Source organism: Grampus griseus (assembly GCF_964374135.1).
Source record: "Grampus griseus genome assembly, chromosome: 6".
Taxonomy (NCBI): Eukaryota; Metazoa; Chordata; class Mammalia; order Artiodactyla; family Delphinidae; genus Grampus; species Grampus griseus.
In genome coordinates, this window is record NC_139000.1 from 51,085,549 (window position 1) to 51,106,361 (window position 20,813).

The 20,813-nt window shown below is 43.5% G+C and overlaps 1 protein-coding gene across 5 annotated transcripts in view; it reads left to right on the top strand.

Moving 5' to 3' along the window:
• Nucleotides 1-1,059: 1,059 nt before the first annotated feature.
• Nucleotides 1,060-20,813, top strand: part of KANK1 (KN motif and ankyrin repeat domains 1) — a 191,831-nt gene continuing 172,077 nt past the window's right edge. For 4 of the 5 annotated variants that reach the window (XM_082656043.1, XM_082656044.1, XM_082656040.1 and 1 more), the window contains exon 1: nt 1,060-1,141. The gene's annotated coding sequence lies outside the window, so the exon portion shown is untranslated. Of the gene's footprint in view, nt 1,142-9,756; nt 9,840-20,813 lie in introns of all 5 variants that reach the window. The other variant, XM_082656041.1, reaches the window with a different exon arrangement.

Genomic DNA, 20,813 nt, shown 5'->3' on the forward strand with positions numbered 1-20,813 from the left:
GGTGACCCCCTCCCCGCTCCCCGCGCTTGAGAAAATCAGTGATTGGAGAGCTGGCATTAGTGTTTCTTGTCTTGGTCATATTTGTCGGTCCTCCCGTCCTTTTTATTCAAACCATCTTCAATTTGAAAGAAGCCTCAAGTCACAGCCTCACTTGCACCCACTTAGATTGCTCTGAATCGAGTGTCTGACTTCCTAGCTCGGTTCTATGCTCCCCAGGCAGGCACTGCGTCTTCTTTGGGGTCCCCCGAACACCTGCACCCTTCTGGACACGCATTCTCTCCTTTTCACCGAGGACTCCGTCCTGCATCCGAGCCGGCGCGAGCGCACGGAGGACACAAGGCCGGTCCACAGACTGTCCCGCTCAGGCACCTGCAGGAAACCAGATCCCTGAATGCTCCAGAGTCCCGCTCTCACCAGGGGCCTGGAAACAAACCGACACCCACTGAGCAATTTCTTAGTGGAGGGATGGGGCAGTAAATGGTGCTAGGCGGGGGTGTTAACCGTGCCAGCCTCCCGCGTCCAGGTACTCCTCTGGGCCAGAGATGATAGAATCGATCTGACGCAAGTCTCACTGGGGATGGATTTTTTTTTTTTCCCTCCCTCGGGGAAGGAAAGTAAACACGCGTAGGCAGCAGGAGCGTGCCGGAGCGGAGGGAGCTGCTCTGCTTGCTTCTCGCGGTGCCGAAGCCAGTGGGCCTGGGCGAGGCGGCGGAGGTGCGCGAAGGTGCCTCGTGGGCCTGGTGGAATTGGAGCGGCGCGCAGGCGCACTGGAGTCTGCCCGCCGGCCGGCTCCGGGGTACAAAGGGAGTGCCGCCGAGAGTCGGGGTTCCTTGAGGTCTCGGGAGCCGCTTGGGGTTTCGCAGGCCTGAGCTGTGCCTCCGTCGCTCTCCGGGACGCAGCCACAGTCGTTTCCCACCCGGAGTCGGAGGCTTGTGGGTCTCCGACTATCTCGCTTTTGCGGTAGCAGCGAGGCCCAGGTAGTTCCAGAACGTTTCGGGGTTTAATTCTGGCGCTTGCGAGCTGGGCAGGCTCCGCCCTCCGCCGCCCCGCCCCGCCCCGCCCCCTCCTCCGAGGTCCGGGAGCCGCGGGCGAGGAAAAGAGGGGCTGGCCGGGTGCCGCAGGTTGAGAGGAGCTACTGGAGGTGAGTGGAGCTGAGGGTTGCGCTGCGCCCCCTTTCTCTTGCGGGTCAGCGCGGGGGCTCGGGTCTCCGACCCCTGCCCCGGGCCGGTCTCCGCGCTCAGCCAGGCCAGCTTGGCGCGCGCCGGTGGCGGAGGGCAGCCCCCGCGGGCTCCCGCTCGCCCGGTTACCCTGGCGGCCTCAGGACGGGCCTAGGGACGGGGTCCGAGAGGTTGCTGCGGCCCCGCGGTCCGCCGTCTTCGGCGCACTGCGGCGGCGGGGCTCGAGGGTTTGGAAGGGGAGCGCGGCGCGCGTGGCTTTGGGGCAGCGGGAAAGTCCGGGCCGGGCTGAGAGGCGGGAGGGTGCGGGCGTCTCTCAGGCCGGGACGCACGGCCCTTGGGTGTCCCCGGGTCCTTTATTAGCCCGGGTAGGCTGAGAGAGCTCTCCGAGGCGTCTCCCCTGGAAGTTTTCGGCTCCGCTCCGCAGGAGGGAGTGGCGGTCGACCCCTTTCTTCCTCGGTCGCGGAGCGGCAGGTGGCCTCCGGTCGCCCTCAGCGGACTCCGAGATGGCTCCGGCCAGGGTTGAAGGGGCCGGGCGGTGGGGGAGGAGTTCGGGAGCTCTGGGCCTCCGGGGCCAGTCGAACCCGGCCGGGACAGCGTGGGCTTCTGGTGGTCGTGTCGAGGCAGGGTGCGAGCGCCCTTAAGCAGACTTGTTCCCTCAACGCCCCCCCTCTTCCAAGCCCCTTCCATGCCCACGGCAGTCTCCTCCCCTTGACCGTTCTTCTCCACCTGGGTCCGCGGGGAACTTTCAGAGGCAACTCTTCGCGGCGGGTTCTGCAAGTCAGCAAGAACTTGTGCTGCGCGGGGGTGACTTGACGAGGGCTTTGGCAAGTTAGCGTTAAAAACAATCTATGGCGTCCCCCAGCGCCCGCTCTCTGCACATCGTCTCTACGGAGGTTCGTCGAATTAATGAAACACTATATCAAGACGGGAGCCGTGAGACTAAAAAGGAAGGTTAATCATCCAGATCTATAGTTGTGCACTTTCTTGCCCCAGCTTCATCCCATCCACCTCTGAGCTGGATGGAAATCAGGGCCAGTTTCCTCGTTTTTAATTCATGAGTGTATTCACCTTGCTTTTTAGGTGGTACTTAGCTGTCCGTCTGCTAGTTGCTTCTTTCATCCAACTTTCTCTACAAAAGAGTTGGGCACTCCCACATGTTATTTATTTTAAAAGTTGAGATATGATAAACGCCCCATAAATTTACCCACCTAAAGAGTATAATTCAGTGGGGTTTTTTTTAGTATATTCACAGTTGTGCAGTCGTCCCTACTGTCTAATTCCAGAACATTTTCATCACCCCCAAAAGTAACCTAGTGCCCATTAAGCAGTTATTCCCCATTTCTCCTTCCCCCAGCCTCTCACTCCCTCATTATAAAGTGAAGCTTTCCCAAGATAGAAATTGAATGAGAAAACTGAGATTATTAACTTCGGCCCTTTTTCAGTTAGTAGATTTGGGGAAAGGTGCTGCTGCTGAGCAATGGAAGAAAAATTAAGAATGGGCTGTCCTCTGGTGAGATTACAGTGTCTAAGGATGGAGGAGAAGCTGCCAGTAGAGGAATAATTGCCTCCTTTAAAAATACATAAGTTAGGAAAAAAAAAATACGTAAGTTAGGGACTTCCTTGGTGGCGCAGTGGTTAAGAAGCCGTCTGCCAATGCAGGGGACACGGGTTCGATGCCTGGTCCAGGAGGATCCCACATGCCGCAGAGCAGCTAAGCCCGTGTGCCACAACTACTGAGCCTGCGCTCTAGAGCCCGCGAGCGACAGCTACTGATCCCCACATGCTGCAGCTACTGAAACCTGCACGCCTAGAGTCCGTGCTCTGCAACAAGAGAAGCCACAGCGATGAGAAGCCCCCGCTCGCCGCAACTAGAGAAAGCCCACACGCAGCGACGAAGATCCAACGCAACCAAAAAATAAATAAATGTATAAATAAGTTAATAATAAAAAATACACAAGTTAGGAATGCATTTTATCCCTGTAGGTAGGGCACGCCAGTGCTTTGGGGCACTTTCACACTTTAGATTTGCCAAGTCCACAAATCATTCCAGTTGAGGTTCTGCCTCAGCAAATGCGAGTTCTGTTTTGTGTATGTGTTTTGGGGGGAGGTGTTAGTTTTGTTTTAAAGTATCCACTGTCCCCAAAGAAAGAAACCACAGATAAATGGCCACTAGAATGGATACATTCAAGACTTGGGTTCATTTCATGAGTATCAGCACCTGCTCTCAAATAGCCCTATGAGCTACTGTGCTCATGTATTAACCCTTGGTCTGAGGTGGAGGAGGAGGATGGGAAAGGGTCTAGTTGGAGGAAATTCAAGAAACTGGGGAAAGGAGTTGGAGAAAGGCTGAAAGGGGAGTACTTTTGGGAGCTGAGGTCTGTTAAAATGGAGAAGGGTGAGCAGATTCAGAAGCAGCAAAGGGGAATCTCAGAAATTTCGGACCCTTAAGCATTTTGTTGGACTATTTGTGCACGCTCTGAAGATAACTTTTTTTTTTTTTTTTTTTGCGGTACGCGGGCCTCTAACTGTTGTGGCCTCTCCTGTCGCGGAGCACAGGCTCCAGATGCTCAGGCTCAGCGGCCATGGCTCACGGGCCCAGCCGCTCTGCGGCATGTGGGATCTTCCCAGACCAGGGCACGAACCCGTGTCCCCTGTATCGGCAGGCGGACTCTCAACCACTGCGCCACCAGGAAAGCCCTGAAAATCACCTTTTAGTGAGCAGAGCTGAAGCTATCCAAATTACACAACAACCACCGTGCTTCTCTTCTGCCCTCCAATCAGGTGAAGTCAAGTTGGTTTCAAATGTTACAGGATATTTTATGCCTGTTGCATGGGTGGCTTGGCTTATGCATCTTTTTTAAAAAAGTAATTTTAAAGTTGAACTATAACATACATATAAATCTTAAGTGTACAATTTGATGAATTTTCACAAAGTGAGCATAAACTTATAACCAGCACTGAGATCAGGAAGCAGAGCATTGCCTTGCCTTTCTCCAGTCACACTGTCTCCCCAGAGGTGACCACTGTCCCAGCTATCGGTTAGTTTTGCCTGTCTTCATGGTCTGTATACACATGGGATCATACAGTATGTTTTCGTGGGGGGTTTTGTTTTCGTTTTGGTTTGGTATCTGGCTTCCTTTAGTCAAAATTATGTTTGTGATATTTAGCCGTGTTGTTGCATGTGGCTGTATTTCGGCCATTATCATTGCTGTCCAATGTTTCATTGTGTGACTGTGCCACAGTTTATCCATTCTAGAGTTGATGGGCATCTGAGTAGTTTCCGAATTTTGTCTGTGGGGAATAGTGTGACTGTGAACATTCTACTACATGGCTTGATACACAGTACACATTTGTATAGGGGATGTAGTCAGGAGTAGAATTGTGCTTAACTCCTCTCCTCCCTCTTTCCTCTCAAATAAAATTCAGTGAAAATTCCTCTAAGGTGAAGGCTGCTCCACCAACTTTCATTTAGAATAAACCAATATCAATGAACTTTAATAAATAATAATTACATTTGTATTTTATGCAAGGCCCTGGTGGGGGGAATTCAGAGACTAAGACCCTCATATGGTTCATAGCAGATGGGGAGATGTAAGGATACAGAATTGAATAGGAGCAGAAGGATGGAAATATCTGATATAAATGGCTCATTGGAAATGTAGGGGAAATTATCACCAAGTAGAGAGATCTGGTTGATGTTTAGGGAGATTGGGCCTTGAAGAATGTGTTCAGGTGGGGGTTAGAGTAAAAGACATTGCAGTTTAGGCCATGGCTGTTGAAGGAGCAAGGAAGTCCAGCAGTGCTTGACACATGATAGCATTGTCAGTCACATGCTTAGAGACCCAGCTGAATGGCAATTTGAGATTGTGCCCTTCATCCAGTGGTTCGTGATTATGAACCAGCCTGGTGATCTCTGTGGAAATGTTGTAGCTCTGAATCCAGACTGGCCTGTTTGAATCTAGGTGCTGCGGCTTGCTGTGTGACCTTTCATATAGTTACTGAACCTCTCTGTGTCTCAACTTACCATCTATAAAAAGGGGATAATAAAAAGCACTCCCCTGACAGGGTTATTATGAGGATTAAATGAGTTAAAACACATAGCACGTTGAGGATTGCCTGGTACACAGTAAGTGCTAAACATATTTGCTGTTGTTTCTTTAATTTATAATTGTTTAAATTTCTATAGTAATATTTGTACATAGTAAGAATAATGAAAATAACAAAAAAGGGTTTAAAATGAAAGCTAAAACCCATTACTCTTTTCTGATCCTAGCTCAACTATGTCTGTTTTTAGTACTTTTGGTTGTTATCATTGAACAAATTAACTTAAAATTTAGTGGCTTGAACAACTGTTTCATGGTATTATGTGTCCTGTGGGTCAAGGATTCAGGCAGGGCTTGGCCGCTTCTCCTCCTTGTGGTGTTGACTGAGGTCTCTCTATTGCACACACCTGGTGAATGGGCTGGTCTGGAGGGTCCAGGAAGGCTTTGCTTCCGTGCCATGCGCCTTGGCAGGGTTGGCTGACAGACTGGGCTCAGCATTAACTGTTGACTAGAGTGCCTACACATGGCAGCTTCAGCATGTTGGCCCAAGGTAGTTGCACTGCTTACATGGCCATCACCTTCCTCCAGGTATTAATCAGGGTCTGTAGAGAAACAGAAGAGTAGAATGTATATATGTTTATAGAAAGATTTATCATAAGGAATTGGCTCACACATTTGTGGAAGTCGGTGATTTCAAAGCCTGTAGCGTGGGCCAGTGGACTGGACACCCAGGAGAGCTGGTGTTACAGATGAAGACTAAAGGCAGTCTGCTGGAGAATTCCCCCTTGCTCCGGGAGGCCAATCTTTTTGCCCTATTCAGGCCTTCAGCTGATTGGATGAGGACCACAAGTTATGGAGAGCAATCTGCTTTACCCAGAGTTTACCAATTAAAATGCTAATCTCATCCCAAAACACCCTCCAAGAGGACACACACAATTAACTTGAGCTATGAGTGCCTCAAGTGAAGGAGTTGGAAGCTTCTTGCCCTTTTATGACCCAGCCTCAGAAGTTACATAACTTCCTTTTCAGCAAGCTCTGTTGATTGGATCAGTCACAAAGCCTGCTCAGACTCAAGGGGAGAGGACATAGACTGGCCACTTGGTGGGAAGAGTGTCAAAGCATGTGCAGCCTTCTTTTTAAACCTGCCACAGTCTACACTTGTTTCACAAATTTGACAATAGCTCTTAACTCCCTGCTAAGGAAGAACTGGAATTTGTATTACCTCCCACCTCTCTTTTCTTCCTCTCCCCTTTGCCTCCCAATATTTATTAGATATCATATTATTTTTATTTTATTAATTTTAGTTCTCTTTTCAGTTACCTTTATAATTGTTTTAAAATTAATTATTTATTTGGCTGCATTGGTTCTTCGTTGCTGTGCGCCAGCTTTCTCTAGTTGCGGCGAGTGGGGGCTACTCTTCGTTGCAGTGTGCAGTCTTCTCATTGCAGTAGCTTCTCTTGTTGTGGAGCACGGGCTCCAGGCACACAGGCTACAGTAGTTGCAGCCCCCGGGCTCATTAGTTGTGGCTCATGGGCTCCAGAGTGCAGGTTCAGTAGTTGTGGTGCACGGGCTTCATTGCTCCACGGCATGTGGGATCTTCCAGGACCAGGGCTTGAACCCATGTCCCCTGCATTGGCAGGTGGATTCTTATCCACTGCGCTACCAGGGAAGTCCCTACCTTTATAATTTTAAATAACGTGTTCCACACTTGACAAGGCCATGGCAGGTGGAACGCTCACGTTTGTTGGAGTGTTTGTGTGTGTGTGTGTCTTTGGGAGGGGCAGTGAAGGAGAATAACAGAACTGTCTTCAGTGGGGGACATCTGACAATGAGGCTCTTACTAAAACACTGCAGCCACTAGGCGTGTGAATTGCCTTGAGCATGTACTCTGCGTGAGCAGAGCAGGTGACATAATCCAGCAGTTTTTATTTTCTCTCTTTGGCTTCTAAACTCAGGTACTCGTTTGCCTTTTCCTTTCTTCAGTTTTGCATTTGAAGTATGAATGCTGGAAGCAAATGATATTCTCACTGATGAAGAAGCTTAAAACAGATATACTGTTGAGCTGGATATTTGTGTATGGATGTATACACCAGGAAAACCTGTCAGAAATAAGTATCCTTATGTTTCTTTTGTTACAGAAGCAATCAGTTAATTGGAGAGAGTTATATATTTCAGGAACCCTGTAGCTCTGTTTTAGGGTGGTTTTTTTCCTTTTTTAAAAAATTCATTTAGGGAACTCCCTGGTGGTCCAGTGGTAGGACTTGGCGCTTTCACTGCTGGGGCCCGGGTTCAATCCCTGGTCAGGGAACTAAGATCCTGCAAGCCACTCGGCACAGCCAAAAAAAAAAAAAAAAATTCATTTAGTTAATGGAATTGACCAATGGGGCATAGTTTAAGTCTCAGGAGACATACTAATACATTTTTATAATTATCTAATCCCCTGAGAAGCACACAAGAAGAACCTCTATTCTTGTTGGTTTACATTTATTGCATATTGCAGTTAAAACTCCTTTTGATATTTATTTTATCTAATTTTTGGCTTGATTAGAGGCAAGAATGTAAATTTGTTGATATTTGCATTACATTTTTGGCTACATTTGTTCAGATTTCTGTTGGTAATTCCGACTTGTTCACCCTTTGACCTTGGGGAAAATATGAAAAAATAATTAGGTAGAAATAGGTAGAAATCAAGCCTGAATTTATTCATCCTTCCTCCTTTCCTTCCTCTCCCTTCCTCTTCCCTTCTCCCTCTCTTTTGTATTATTCTTAACAGAACTGCTCTTTCCTCTAAAAAATACGTGTTTAAGGGTAGCCCTTTTTAGGGGCTGGAATTGTCCCTATTATGTGATGTTATGACTCACTTTTCTATGAAATACTCCCTCATCTCCCTTCCCCAAAATAGAACCATAGACCCAAGCTGATCATCTTTGTATTACACCCCATTCCAGTCACTACTGTAGCCCAAAGGATATGCTTCTAATATCATTGATTACTTTCGTCAGATTTTTGAACTTTATAGAATCACAGAGTGTGTCCTTTCTTGGGTCTGGCTTCTCTCACTCCATGTCCTATTTGTAAGATTGATCTGTTGTTGTCTTATGTGGCTCTGGGTTGTTCATTTTCATTGCTTATTGTATTCCATCGTGTGAATGTACTACTGTTTATCCATCCTACTGGAGATGTACATTGGGTTGTTTCCAGTTTTGGACCAATAATGAACAGTGTTGTTATAAACAATTTTGTGCATGTTTTCTCATGAACCTCTGTATACATTTCTGTTGGATAAGTATCTAGGAGTGGAATTGCTGGGCCACACAGTTCACCTGTAGTAGGGACTGCCAGAATGGTTTTATTAATTTATGTTGCCAATAGTGGTATGTGAGTTCTAGTTGCTCTACAGTCTTGTCAATGCTTGTTAGTGTCTGTTGTCTTATTTTAGCCATTCGAGTAAATGTGTGTTGTTGAATTCCCCAGATGACTAATGAAGATGAGCACCTCAAAGAGAGCTCGTATTCTTTTTGTTTTATGGCACAGTGAGATAGGAAAGGTAGGCCAGTGAAAGAATTCATTGAGACTTTATATCAGTTTCTTAACTAGTCTGGCTTTTCTGTTTTTCCATGCTGTATAATTCATTTCTTGTGAGTTTTTTTTCTTTTAATTGGTAGGAGACGCATCTCAAGAGATTTACTACTAATAAAAGTTTAAAGAGTGGAAATTCGTGAATAAACTCTACTGGTTCTGAGAATTAAAGTATTCAGTATATTTAAAGACTGAAATTTTGCTCATGCTGTCTTACTCTTTCAACTTTTCTAATTTGTTAAATCAATCTATTGATTTTTGCTATTCACTGTGAAATTTTTATAGGGGAATTTGCATGGGTCATGCTCTGTAGTTGGCCAGGAATTAGATTTCCACATGAAAATGTAAAAGAAGAGTTGAGTTCTTGGTGCATAATTTTTTTTTAAGATTTATTTTTTATATATATTTATTTATTTAATTTATTTTTGGCTGCGTCGGGTCTTAGTTGCAGCACGTGGGATCTTGGTTGAGGCATGCGGGATCTTTCACTGAAGCGCATGGGCTCTTCTGTAGTGGCATGCGGGTTTTCTCTTCTCTAGTTGTGGGGTGGGCTCCAGGGCGTATGGGCTCTGTAGTTTGCGGTACGTGGGCTCTAGTTGAGGTGCGCGAGCTCAGTAGTTGTGGCATGCAGGCTTAGTTGCCCTGCTGCATGTGGGATCTTAGTTCCCTGACCAGGGATTGAACCCACGTCCCCTGCATTGTGAGGTGGATTCCTTACCACTGGACCACCAGAGAAGTCCCTTGGTGCATAATTTTTTAAAGGAAAAACAGGTTGTCCACACAGGGATAAGCTGGATATTGTGAAGCTTCAGTGTCCATGCTGAAAGTTTTTGCCATTTCTTAGAAAATGAAATAAGTAGTTTTGATGAAACTTAACATATGATTTGGTGGGCTTGAGTTTATTTTGATTTATTTTCTGTTGGCCTTTTGAAATTCATCCTTCTGCTTCTCTTTAGGGCACCTGTTTTATCTTCTCAATTGTTTCTTCTTAAGGATTGTATGCTTCTTTAAGAATGCAACCTGGCTCTGTACTTCCTCAGTGAGTATTTTCTGTCTTCCCTTAAATATTTGTAGGGGTATTACTGACCAAGGGATAGACACTATTTAGACACTATTGGTCTTAAATACTTCTAAGGTATTTGTGGCTACTGTTTGGTTTCTTGGCGGCAAGATTAAATCCTGTGAGGCATAACCTGAAGGGTATTTGGAGAATCCAGGCTTCTGACCTTGAGGGCAGAATAAGACTTCTCTGTCTTCGGAGACGTCACCCTTTGCTCTCCTTTAGAATTATGACTCAGGAGTGGGAGGAGAGTTGGCTGAATCCTTATCATGGAGAGAAGGCTGGGAGAGAAATGATTGAGGTTTACTTACTACAACTCAGAATTTCTCAGCCCTGGCAGGGTTTCAGTCACAATTGGGAGAAGCAACTCAAATAGTTCACTGTGATGAAAGTTTGTGTATATTTAATTTTTTTTTTAATGTTGAGAGAATTCAAGGCTAGTTCTCTAATGAAAGTCATATGAACTTACTTGTGTTCTGATATGTTTTTATTTGGGGGAGGTTGGAAAGGGGAAAGCTGTCGACTGGGGTCTGAGAATCGTTCATCATGTTGAGAATGACAGCCATGTGGGAGGGGGACACAGTGTGGAGACACTGCCTTGAGGAACACAAGGGGCTTTTTGTGGAGTGGCCAAGTGGGAGGGGAGTGACTAAGTTACACTTTGTAGGCAATTCAACAGTATTTGTTGAATGAATGTGTATACTTTCATCAGCGGCATACTAAGGCTGCCAGATCTGCATGAGGGTTATCAGTTCATCAGTTTTTATAGTGGTTTAGGTGCCCACTGAATGGTAACCTATCCTGCAGGCGATCAGGAAGTTCATGCTTCCATCAGTTGAAGTTTAAACATTTTGATTGTAAAGAGATTTGTCCTAACAAGATTTGACCCCAGCTGTCAGGTGTGTATGTGAGTCAGGTGTTGATTCTTAGCACTCTTCTTCACACACACCTTCTTCTGTATGTATGAACTTAGAGGCCTGAGAGTACTATAAGTTATCCTCCCCACATTCAGTAGACTCTTTTTTTTCCAGGAGAGTTTTAATCAGTTTTAGGCTAATAGAGAAAGAGAACTGTTTCTTTCATTTGTTTATATAACCAACTTCAGGAAACAAAAGGCTACTCTTTGGAAACCAGGAAAAGCTAACTGGAAGGACTTGGTTTTTCTGTGGTGAAATCCCTTGTGCTCACATAGCTTTTTCACATCTTCTAGAGAACCAAAGTATCTCTCACTCAAAAATAGAGGGCTGCTATGTTTGGACTCATTTCTGCCTTTTTTTGGGAGTGGTGTGCCAGTGGTTCACCTGTCGAAGTCAAGAATGAGTAAGAAGTCCTTAAGGACTCTTAGCCAGCCCAGAAAGATTCAGTAAAGTACCTTTAGTACAATGGGGAAAAACTGTCACTTTCCTGCACTTTTCACCTTTGCCTGTAAAAGGAGGAAATACTGCTTTAAGGGCTTGAAGTTTATACAGTTTATTAATCATTTTCTTGGGAACTTTCTCTTTCAAAGAGAAGGTGGTGTAAACCTCTGGCATCACATCCAAGTTGACCAAATCACCTGCTTATCAGTTGACCTCATTTGAGTCCTGACTTCAAGCTGTTCGTCACATGTCAATGTATGTATTTTAGCCTAGGTCCCAGGTAGGGTTGTGAGTGCTGAATTCATGGAAACTGTATCATTCTAAGCATCTCCTTTTCTCTACTTGACCCTCAATGACCCAGGGCAGTTTTTCCTTTCCCATCTCTTCCCCATTTCCTAACCTTTATTTTTGGATGGGTTACACTGAAGGGACTTGATTCAGTAAGGGCAGTGGTTAGGCGCTTGGGCTGTAGGGTCTCAAGTCTACTGCTTCCTGCCAGGCATGTTTTTTGCTTTTGTTTGTTTGTTTTTGTTTTTTTTGCCTCTGTGTGTCTGAAAAGGAAGAGTAATATAATCATGCCATGGTGTTTACATGTGTCTTGGTGTGGGGGGGAGGGAGGGAGAGAGAAGAGGGAGAAGAGAGGTAAGATAAAGGAAGGAACATTTAGGATATAGTATTTCCTGACTGTAAATCTCCCTGGCACCAAAAATCTCAAAAGAGCTATCTTGTTTGCTTATGGCCGGAGAAGCAGAGAAAGCGCCGTGATCCCAGGTGGCACACAGTAGGTCAAAGAAGAACCCTGGGAGCAAGTAAGAAGGCAGAGGCAGACTCAGGGACCCGGGTCCAGTAGGAAACCCCAACTGCATGTAGCGCCACCTCTCTTCTCCCTTCTCTGCATGCTCTTCCACAGTTCTGGCTGAGCAGAATAACCTCTCTCTGCTTGTAACATGGGGATAATGAGAGGTGCCACACAGAGGAGCTGTGAGGATCAATGAGGTAATAGACGTGTGAGCCCTACCCAAGCTTCCTTGAAATTTGATCGTTGGAGAGGCCTGTTGCACCTTCTGCTGCCCCAGGCCAAGGAAACTTTCACAGGCTGTTGAGGATAATAGGATTCCTGGTAACTCTGGGGGGCTGTTGAGGTTGGGATATTTTTCCCCCGGGGGGTACTGGGATGGGGAGAAAAATGTTCTTGATACCATAAGTTTGTGCTCTGAACATCTCTTCTGGGGAATACTCTGGACCGTTGATTGTGCTGAGCTATGCTGGAAGCATGCTGTGGGACTTTTAAGGGCTGGTGGTGCAAACCATTCACCATTTATAACAATGTTTCCAGGGTATGATACGTAAATACCCTTGATAAACTGTGGGCATACTACCCGGTGAGTTGGTGACTCCTTGTAGCTGAAGGTTTGGGGGAAGTGAGGATAGTAACACTGTATTTATAGTACAGGGCCTATGCAAAGACTGGGTCCCATTCAGTTAACTAGTCAACTTTCCTTAAATCAGTGTATTTGTAGACCCTGAGAGTTGGATCTGTTTCTCACAGCAACATGTACTACTTTGTCTGTTCTCATGTTCACTAAAATAAAGAACTTCCGTTCAGCAGTACAAATGAAGAGTGCAAAGAAAGGCAAGTCACAAAGTAGAAGATATTTGTCATAACATATATCCAACAAGAAACTTGTCCAGAATATGTAAAGAACAGCTACAAATCAGTAAGAAAAACAAAAAATAATTTTTAAATTGAGCAAAAGGGCATTCAGTATCATCAGTCATCAGGAAAATGCAAATTAAAACTATTATAAAATACCAATACATACCCACCCAAATGGCTAATATTAAAAAAAAAAATCCTGATAACCAAATGGAGATATAGAAAAGCTCAAACTCTCATACACTGCTGATAGATATGTAAATTGGTTTAACTACTTTGGAAAGCTATTTGTACTTACCCATAAAACTTAACAAACTTACATCCTATGATTCAGTAATTATACTCCTAGATATGTATACCCAACAGGAATGAGTGCATATGCGCACCAGAAACATTTACAAGCATTTCCGTTTCTATAATGGAATAATAGAAACATAATAGAAACAATCCAAATATCTATGATTGAGTAAATGAAGTGTGGTATGATTATGCAATGAAATACTACACAGCAGTAAAAACAAACTACTGGTACACAGAACATGATGAATCTCATTATATTGAGTAAAAGAATTCAGAAATAAGTGTATATATAGTATGATTTCATTTATATGAAACCCAAAAAGAGGTAAAAATACTTGATGGTGACAGAAGTCAGAATAGGGCAGAAGTGGCACAGGGATGTATTTACTAGGAAGGGGCTTGGGGGCACTTCTGGGGCCTTGATGATGTTCTCTATCTTTGATCTAGGTGCTGATGACTTGGATATGTTCATTTGTAAAAAAAAAAAAAAAAAAAAAGATTCATCATGATATTTAAGGTTTATGTACTTTACTGTATGTGTGTTTTTCTTTAATTTAAAAAGTTTATTAAGATCAAGCATTTAAAAATAAATAAGCCCCAAATTAAAACAAACTAATAAGGCTTATTGGCTGCATAAAAGAGAAGCTCATTTCAACTGGCTTAAACTAACATCAACAATAAGAAATTTGACCAAAACAAATAAACAAGTGAACAACAACCAACCCAATAAGGATTTGTTGGAAGGAAGGAATCCAGTGGAAACCCAAGGGCATGGTAGCCCAGCCAGTCTTCCTGGGAACTGGGGAGTTAGGGCTGGAAGTTATGGTTTCTTTTGGACACTCATAGTATCTTGTCTCTAGCATTTGCACCATTCTTTGGTGTTTCTCTACAGACCACCTTTCTCTGTTTCAGCTCACACGTGGTAGAAAATGGAAGCACAGTCCTTGCTTATCATGACCTCCCATTTCAAGCCTAAGTTTTTTGTACCATGTGGTTATTAACTCTTTCTAGCCCTCTCTCATTCCCTGCTGATCAGCTTAGCCTATGCCTCCTTTTTCCCTCTTAGAATGGGAACCATTGTGTTGTTCCAGTCAGCTGTGGTCAGAGAGTCTGGGATCAAATAGAAAACACAGGGCTTCCGTGGTGGCACAGTGGTTGAGAGTCCGCCTGCTGATGCAGGGGACGCGGGTTCGTGCCCCGATCCGGGAAGATCCCACATGCCGGCTGGGCCCGTGAGCCATGGCCGCCGAGCCTGTGTGTCCGGAGCCTGTGCTCCGCGACGAGAGAGGCCACAACAGTGAGAGGGCCACGTACCGCAACAAAACCAAACCAAACCAAACCAAACCAAAAAAAACACAGAGCAGCCAAGGCTAAGGATGGGTGGATTTTTCTAAAAAGGGCATTGAATGTGGGAAGAAAATGGTTGACATCCTACCACATGTTCTGCTGAACATCTGCTTCCTCCATCTTTTCAAACCACTATTTGGAGCAGGGAAAAGAGTCCCCAGGAAATTCTTTCTTCCCACCCAACCAAATCAGACTGTCATGGTCTGCCTCCAAACAGGATACCCCAGCAGCTTGGCCCTAATTTCTTGTGGAGCCTTCTCTACCACAAACTAGTCTTGCAGAAGGAGCTGTTGTTACCTTGTACTATTTTGCGATTATGGAATAATTTCCCAAATGCATGCTGATGTACACCTTCTGGGTGTAGCTTTGTATCAAATATTTTTCCTAACTTGATTTGAACTTAGCAATGCAGACAGCTTTTCTGATTATCTATTATGGGTTTGCTAACCCTAGAGGAGGGAACCGTGGGCCCCCAGATTTAGGACTTTTGAAGGCAGAGTATAGCACTATCTCTTTCCTAGTCTCTTGGATAAGCTGTGGATTGTCTGTAAACCTTGACTTAGTGTATGCCTGAGTGGAGTTCTTTAGAATTGCTCTTGACCTTCCCCTGGGCACCTTCTCACTCTGCCTTGTTTTCACTGTTCCCTCCTAATTAAACAGACTCTTACCACAGCCTCTGGATATGACAACCTGTCAGCTTAGTCTTAGTAAGTGTTCTGAGTTTCTCTGGACTTCTAGCTTGCCAAGACCTCATCGCAAATTTGCAAGAGGTGGTGTTGAATATTTTTCCTTCAGAAATTAAGTTTTTAAGTGAATTCATGTATATTTTTTATCAGAGTAGCTATGAGAGGAGTATTAACTTTGGGCATTGTTTTTCTTCACCTTCTAGGAAAAAATTTGAGAGATCTAATAATTTTCCTGAAGTTCTGTTCTAATTGATCATTTGAAAGACTATTTGCATCATCAGATCTTATACCTGGTGAGTTAAGATTTCCAGGCAGGGGCTAATACTAAAAGTTGAAAATGAACCTAACCTAGACTTTTAAAAGAATGATTTCTACATCCCATAAAATCTCAGGCAGTTACATTTCCTTGTTTTGCTAGGAGACTGTTATGCCAGTTAGATTTGTAACCTTGTTTCTTGTTTTATCCCCACATCAGTTAGAGATTAATTAATTACATGCCAGTGGAAGGGTGAGCTGTTGAACCTTATCTTCTTTGAACCTACTATTGTTCTCAACAAGGTCTTCTAAAAGTCAGTCAAACAAGTAACTTAAGTTTTCCCCTTCCCCTTAAAGCACATATTTATAAAAGTAAAAACTTTAATTAGAAAAAGGCAGATGTTATTTTCAGTTTATTATATTCTTATGCAGATGGTTAGCATGAAAATTCACTGGCACTAAGACCTACACATTCATCCACCCTTATTAGGCTGCTCTGGGTATTAATTATTCCATTGAGCATTGAAACATTTTTTGAAACAAAACATTGGCTTCATTTCTCAACTTAGACGAGATGATGCTCAGTGGATTAAAACAACATATTTTAATTTTTTGTTCACATTCCATGACAGCTATGGCTCTGCTCCAAGGGTCTTCTTTGCTCTAGATCCAGGCTAAATGAGCCACCCAGTCTGGGACAGAATCTCATGGGGGTAAGAAAGGGTAAGAAAGGAAATGACCAATCCATTCATGGCTATTACTGCTTCTGCTTATATGATACTTCCACTCACATCCAGTTTGTTGAAGCAAGTCACATGGCTAAGCCTACTAACAAAAGAGTAGGAAAGTATAATTAATACTTCCATCTGGAGACTCTATAAGTCACATGGTATATGAGGTAAAATCCTCTTATGGGGAGGGCGGCAAATAATTGAAACAACAACATAATCTACCATAGTGGAAAACTATTTAATTCAAAGAAGTTTAATGGCTTGTATGCTGATTCAGAAACAGCTTTCGGAATTGATTAAATCTGTATTTCAGGGTTTATTTTGAAAACGTTATGCTTCAGAAATCTGCCTAGATATGGAAAACAGTGTCTAATTTTTGTACAGGACTGATTAATCTTTTATGAGCTGCAGAGCTGTACCCACAATTCGGTAACTTTCCACTCATGGTTTTTCAAGGGTCTAGATCTGTATTTTAATCAAGAAATGACTCTTCTTACTCTCTGGACTTTTATGTCTTGATTTTCCATGTGTTACTGCTATCTTATTGGTCATTGTCTTTTGTTTAATTGTCTGAATTTAATATGGTCTTGGCAGTCAATTAAAGGCAGACTGTCAAGAGAAGGGTAGAGATGGGGCCTTTTGGCAAAACTAAAATTTATTAGGGCCTAGTAAATATTCCCTGGTATTTTTCTTTCACAAGTGAAATTTCTGAGCTTTTGCTAATATTCTTACTGGGAAATTTCTGTCTTATTTAAAAAATACAAAATCAGAATCCTTTAAAGAAAGATGGCAGATTATAATTATACTTACGGAGAGATGTAGAACTTTAGTGCCTTGATTGGTTATTCACCATCTACATGGTGGAGAGATTCAGAACTCTGTCGGGGTGGGGGGAGCTTGGTCATTCCTCCACGTTTACCCTCACACCCTTTGTATAAACTTGGGGGCCATCTGTTTAGGCAAGAGAGTCTGGATAGTTTCTGTAATTTTTATGAGAATGCTGAGATTTGTTCTGCAAGTGGACCCTTGATTGGTGACATTGAATGTTGCAATCTAGGTTCTTCCTGTGCACTTGCCTGCCCCAGCTGTTAATGAAAACAGAGAAGTAGTGCTCATTCATGAAATTCTAAAGGATCTTACACACCATTTCCATCAGAATATTGGGTACTTGGAATGTTGTACTTTCTTTAACTTCTATTTTCTTTTAAGGAATTAGATGTATGATATCTTCAGCTTACATTGTTGAGGGACAGTAAAGAGTTTAAGAAAACCCACAGGAGGGGCTTCCCTGGTGGTGCCGTGGTTAAGAATCCGCCTGCCAATGCAGGGGACACGGGTTCGAGCCCTGGTCCAGGAAGATTCCACATGCCACGGAGCAACTAAGCCCATGCACCACAATTACTGAGCCTGCGCTCTAGACCCTGCGAGCCACAACTACCGAAGCCCGCATGCCTAGAGCCCGTGCTCCGCAACAAGAGAAGCCACTGCAGTGAGAAGCCTATGCACCACAACAAAGAGTGGCCCCCACTTGCCACAACTGGAGAAAACCTGCGTACAGCAACGAAGACCCAGTGCAGCCAAAAGAAAATAAATTAATTTAAAACTAAAAGAAAACCCACAGGAAACTCTCACACATTGTGATCCCTTTTATGTCTCTCAGCAGCCTTTTAAAAAAATTATTATTATTATTTTTAACATCTTTATTGGAGTATAATTGCTTTATCATGGTGTGTTAGTTCCTGCTGTATAACAAAGTGAATCAGCTATACATATACATATCCCCATATCTCCTCTCTCTTGCGTTTCCCGCCCACTCTCCCTATCCCACCCCTGTAGGTGGTCATAAAGCACCAAGCTGATTTCCCTGTGCTGTGTGGCTGCTTCCTACTAGCTGTCTATTTTACATTTGGTAGTGTATATATGTCCATGCCACTCTCTCACTTCATCCCAGCTTACCCTAGCACCCTCCCCATGTCCTCAAGTCCATTCTCAACGTCTCCATCTTTATTCCTGTCCTGCCCCTAAGTTCTTCAGAACCATTTTTTTATTTTTTAGATTTCATATATATGTGTTAGCATACAGTATTTGTTTTTCTCTTTCTGACTTACTTCACTCTGTAGGACAGACTCTAGGTCCATCCACCTCACTACAAATAACTCAATTTTGTTTCTTTTTATGGCTGAGTAATATTCCATTGTATGTATGTGCCACATCTTCTTTATCCATTCATCTGTCGATGGACACTTAGGTTGCTTCCATGTCCTGGCTATTGTAAATAGAGCTTCAATGAACATTCTGGTACATGACTCTTTTTGAATTATGGTTTTCTCAGGGTATATGCCCAGTAGTGGGATTGTTGGGTCATATGGTAGTTCTATTTGTAGTTTTTTAAGGAACCTCCATACTGTTCTCCATAGTGGCTGTATCAATTTACATTCCCACCAACAGTGTGAGAGGGTTCCCTTTTCTCCATACCCTCTCCAGCGTTTATTGTTTGTGGATTTTTTGATGATGGCCATTCTGACTGGTGTGAGGTGATACCTCATTGTAGTTTTGATTTGCGCTTCTCTAATGATTAGTGATGTTGAGCATCCTTTCATGTGTTTGTTGGCCATCTGTATATCTTCTTTGGAGAAATGTCTATTTAGGTCTCCTGCCCATTTTTGGATTGGGTTATTTGTTTTTCTGATATTGAGCTGCATGAGCTGCTTGTAAATTTTGGACATTAAGCCTTTGTCAGTTGCTTCGTTTGCAAATATTTTCTCCCATTCTGAGGGTTGTCTTTTCGTCTTGTTTATGGTTTCCTTGGCTGTGCAAAAGCTTTGAAGTTTCATTAGGTCCCCATTGTTTATTTTTATTTCCATTACTTTAGGAGGTGGGTCAAAAAGGATCTTGCTGTGATTTATGTCATAGAGTGTTCTGCCTGTGTTTTCCTCTAAGAGTTTTATAGTGTCTGGCCTTACATTTAGGTCTTTAATCCATTTTGAGTTTATTTTTGTGTATGGTGTTAGGGAGTGTTCTAATTTCATTTTTTACATGTAGCTGTCCAGTTTTCCCAGCACCACTTATTGAAGAGGCTGTCTTTTCTCCATTGTGTATTCTTGCCTCAAAAATAAGGTGACCATATGTGCGTGGGTTTATCTCTGGGCTTTCTGTCTTGTTCCATTGATCTATATTTCTGTTTTTGTGCCAGTACCATACTGTCTTGATTACTGTAGCTTTGTAGTATAGTCTGAAGTCTGGGAGCCTGATTCCTCCAGCTCTGTTTTTCTTTTTCTTTCTCAGGATTGCTTTGACTATTCGGGGTCTTTTGTGTTTCCATACAAATTGTGAAATTTTTTGTTCTAGTTCTGTGAAAAATGCCGTTGGTAGTTCAATAGGGATTGCATTGAATCTGTAGATTGCTTTGGGTAATAGAGTCATTTTCACAGTGTTGGTTCTTCCAGTCCAAGAACATGGTATATCTCTCCATCTGTTTGTATCATCTATAATTTCTTTCATCAGTGTCTTATAGTTTTCTGCATACAGGCCTTTTGTCTCCTTAGGTAGGTTTATTCCTAGGTATTTTATTCTTTTTATTGCAATGGTAAATGGGAGTGTCCTTAATTTCACTTTCAGAATTTTCATCATTAGTGTATAGGAATGCAGGAGATTTCTGTGCATTAATTTTGTATCCTGCTACTTTACCAAATTCATTGATTAGCTCTAGTAGTTTTCTGGTAGCATCTTTAGGATTTTCTATGTATAGTATCATGTTGTCTGCAAACAGTGACAGCTTTACTTCTTCTTTTCCGATTTGGATTCCTTTTATTTCTTTTTCTTCTCTGATTGCTGTGGCTAAAGCTTCCAAAACTATATTGAATAATAGTGGTGAGAGTGGACAGCCTTGTCTTGTTCCTGATCGTAGAGGAAATGGTTTCAGTTTTTCACCATTGAGAACGATGTTGTCTGTGGGTTTGTCATATATAGCTTTTATTATGTTGAGGTAAGTTCCCTCTATGCCTACTTTCTAGAGGGTTTTTATCATAAATGGGTGTTTCCTTCTCTTGATAGATGGCAGAACCCCCAAACTGTGGCTGTCTCCACTCTCCTTTCTCTCACACTCCACCTCGAATCCATTAGCAAATCCTGTTGACCCTACCTTAGAAAAATATCCAGAATCTGTCACCTTTTCCTCCTTTCCCTCAACCCTCCCACACCTGGATTATTGCAGTAGCTTCATAACTGGTCTCCCTGCTTCTGCCCTTACAGTCCCTTCTCACCAGTGGTCCTTTAAAAACAAAAGTCAGATGTGACACTTCTCTGCTCAAACCCTCTCTTGGCTTCCTGTTTATATAAGAGGAGAAGTTTTTACAGTGAACCCCTTGGCTTTCTTGACCTGGTTGTTCCCTTGTTAACTCTCTAATGTCCTCTCCTGTGCTTGCCTTGCTCCCGTGCTTGGCAGCACTGGCCCCTTGTTATTCCTTAGACGTGCCTGTGTGCTTTCTCTCAGGGTCTTTGCATGGAGTGCTCTTCTTATCTCCATGCTTGCTCATGCTGTGTCCTTGCTCACATGTCACCATCTCCGTGCCTCAACTGTCTGTCCAATATTATAATCTGCTTTCTCTTGATCCCCCTTG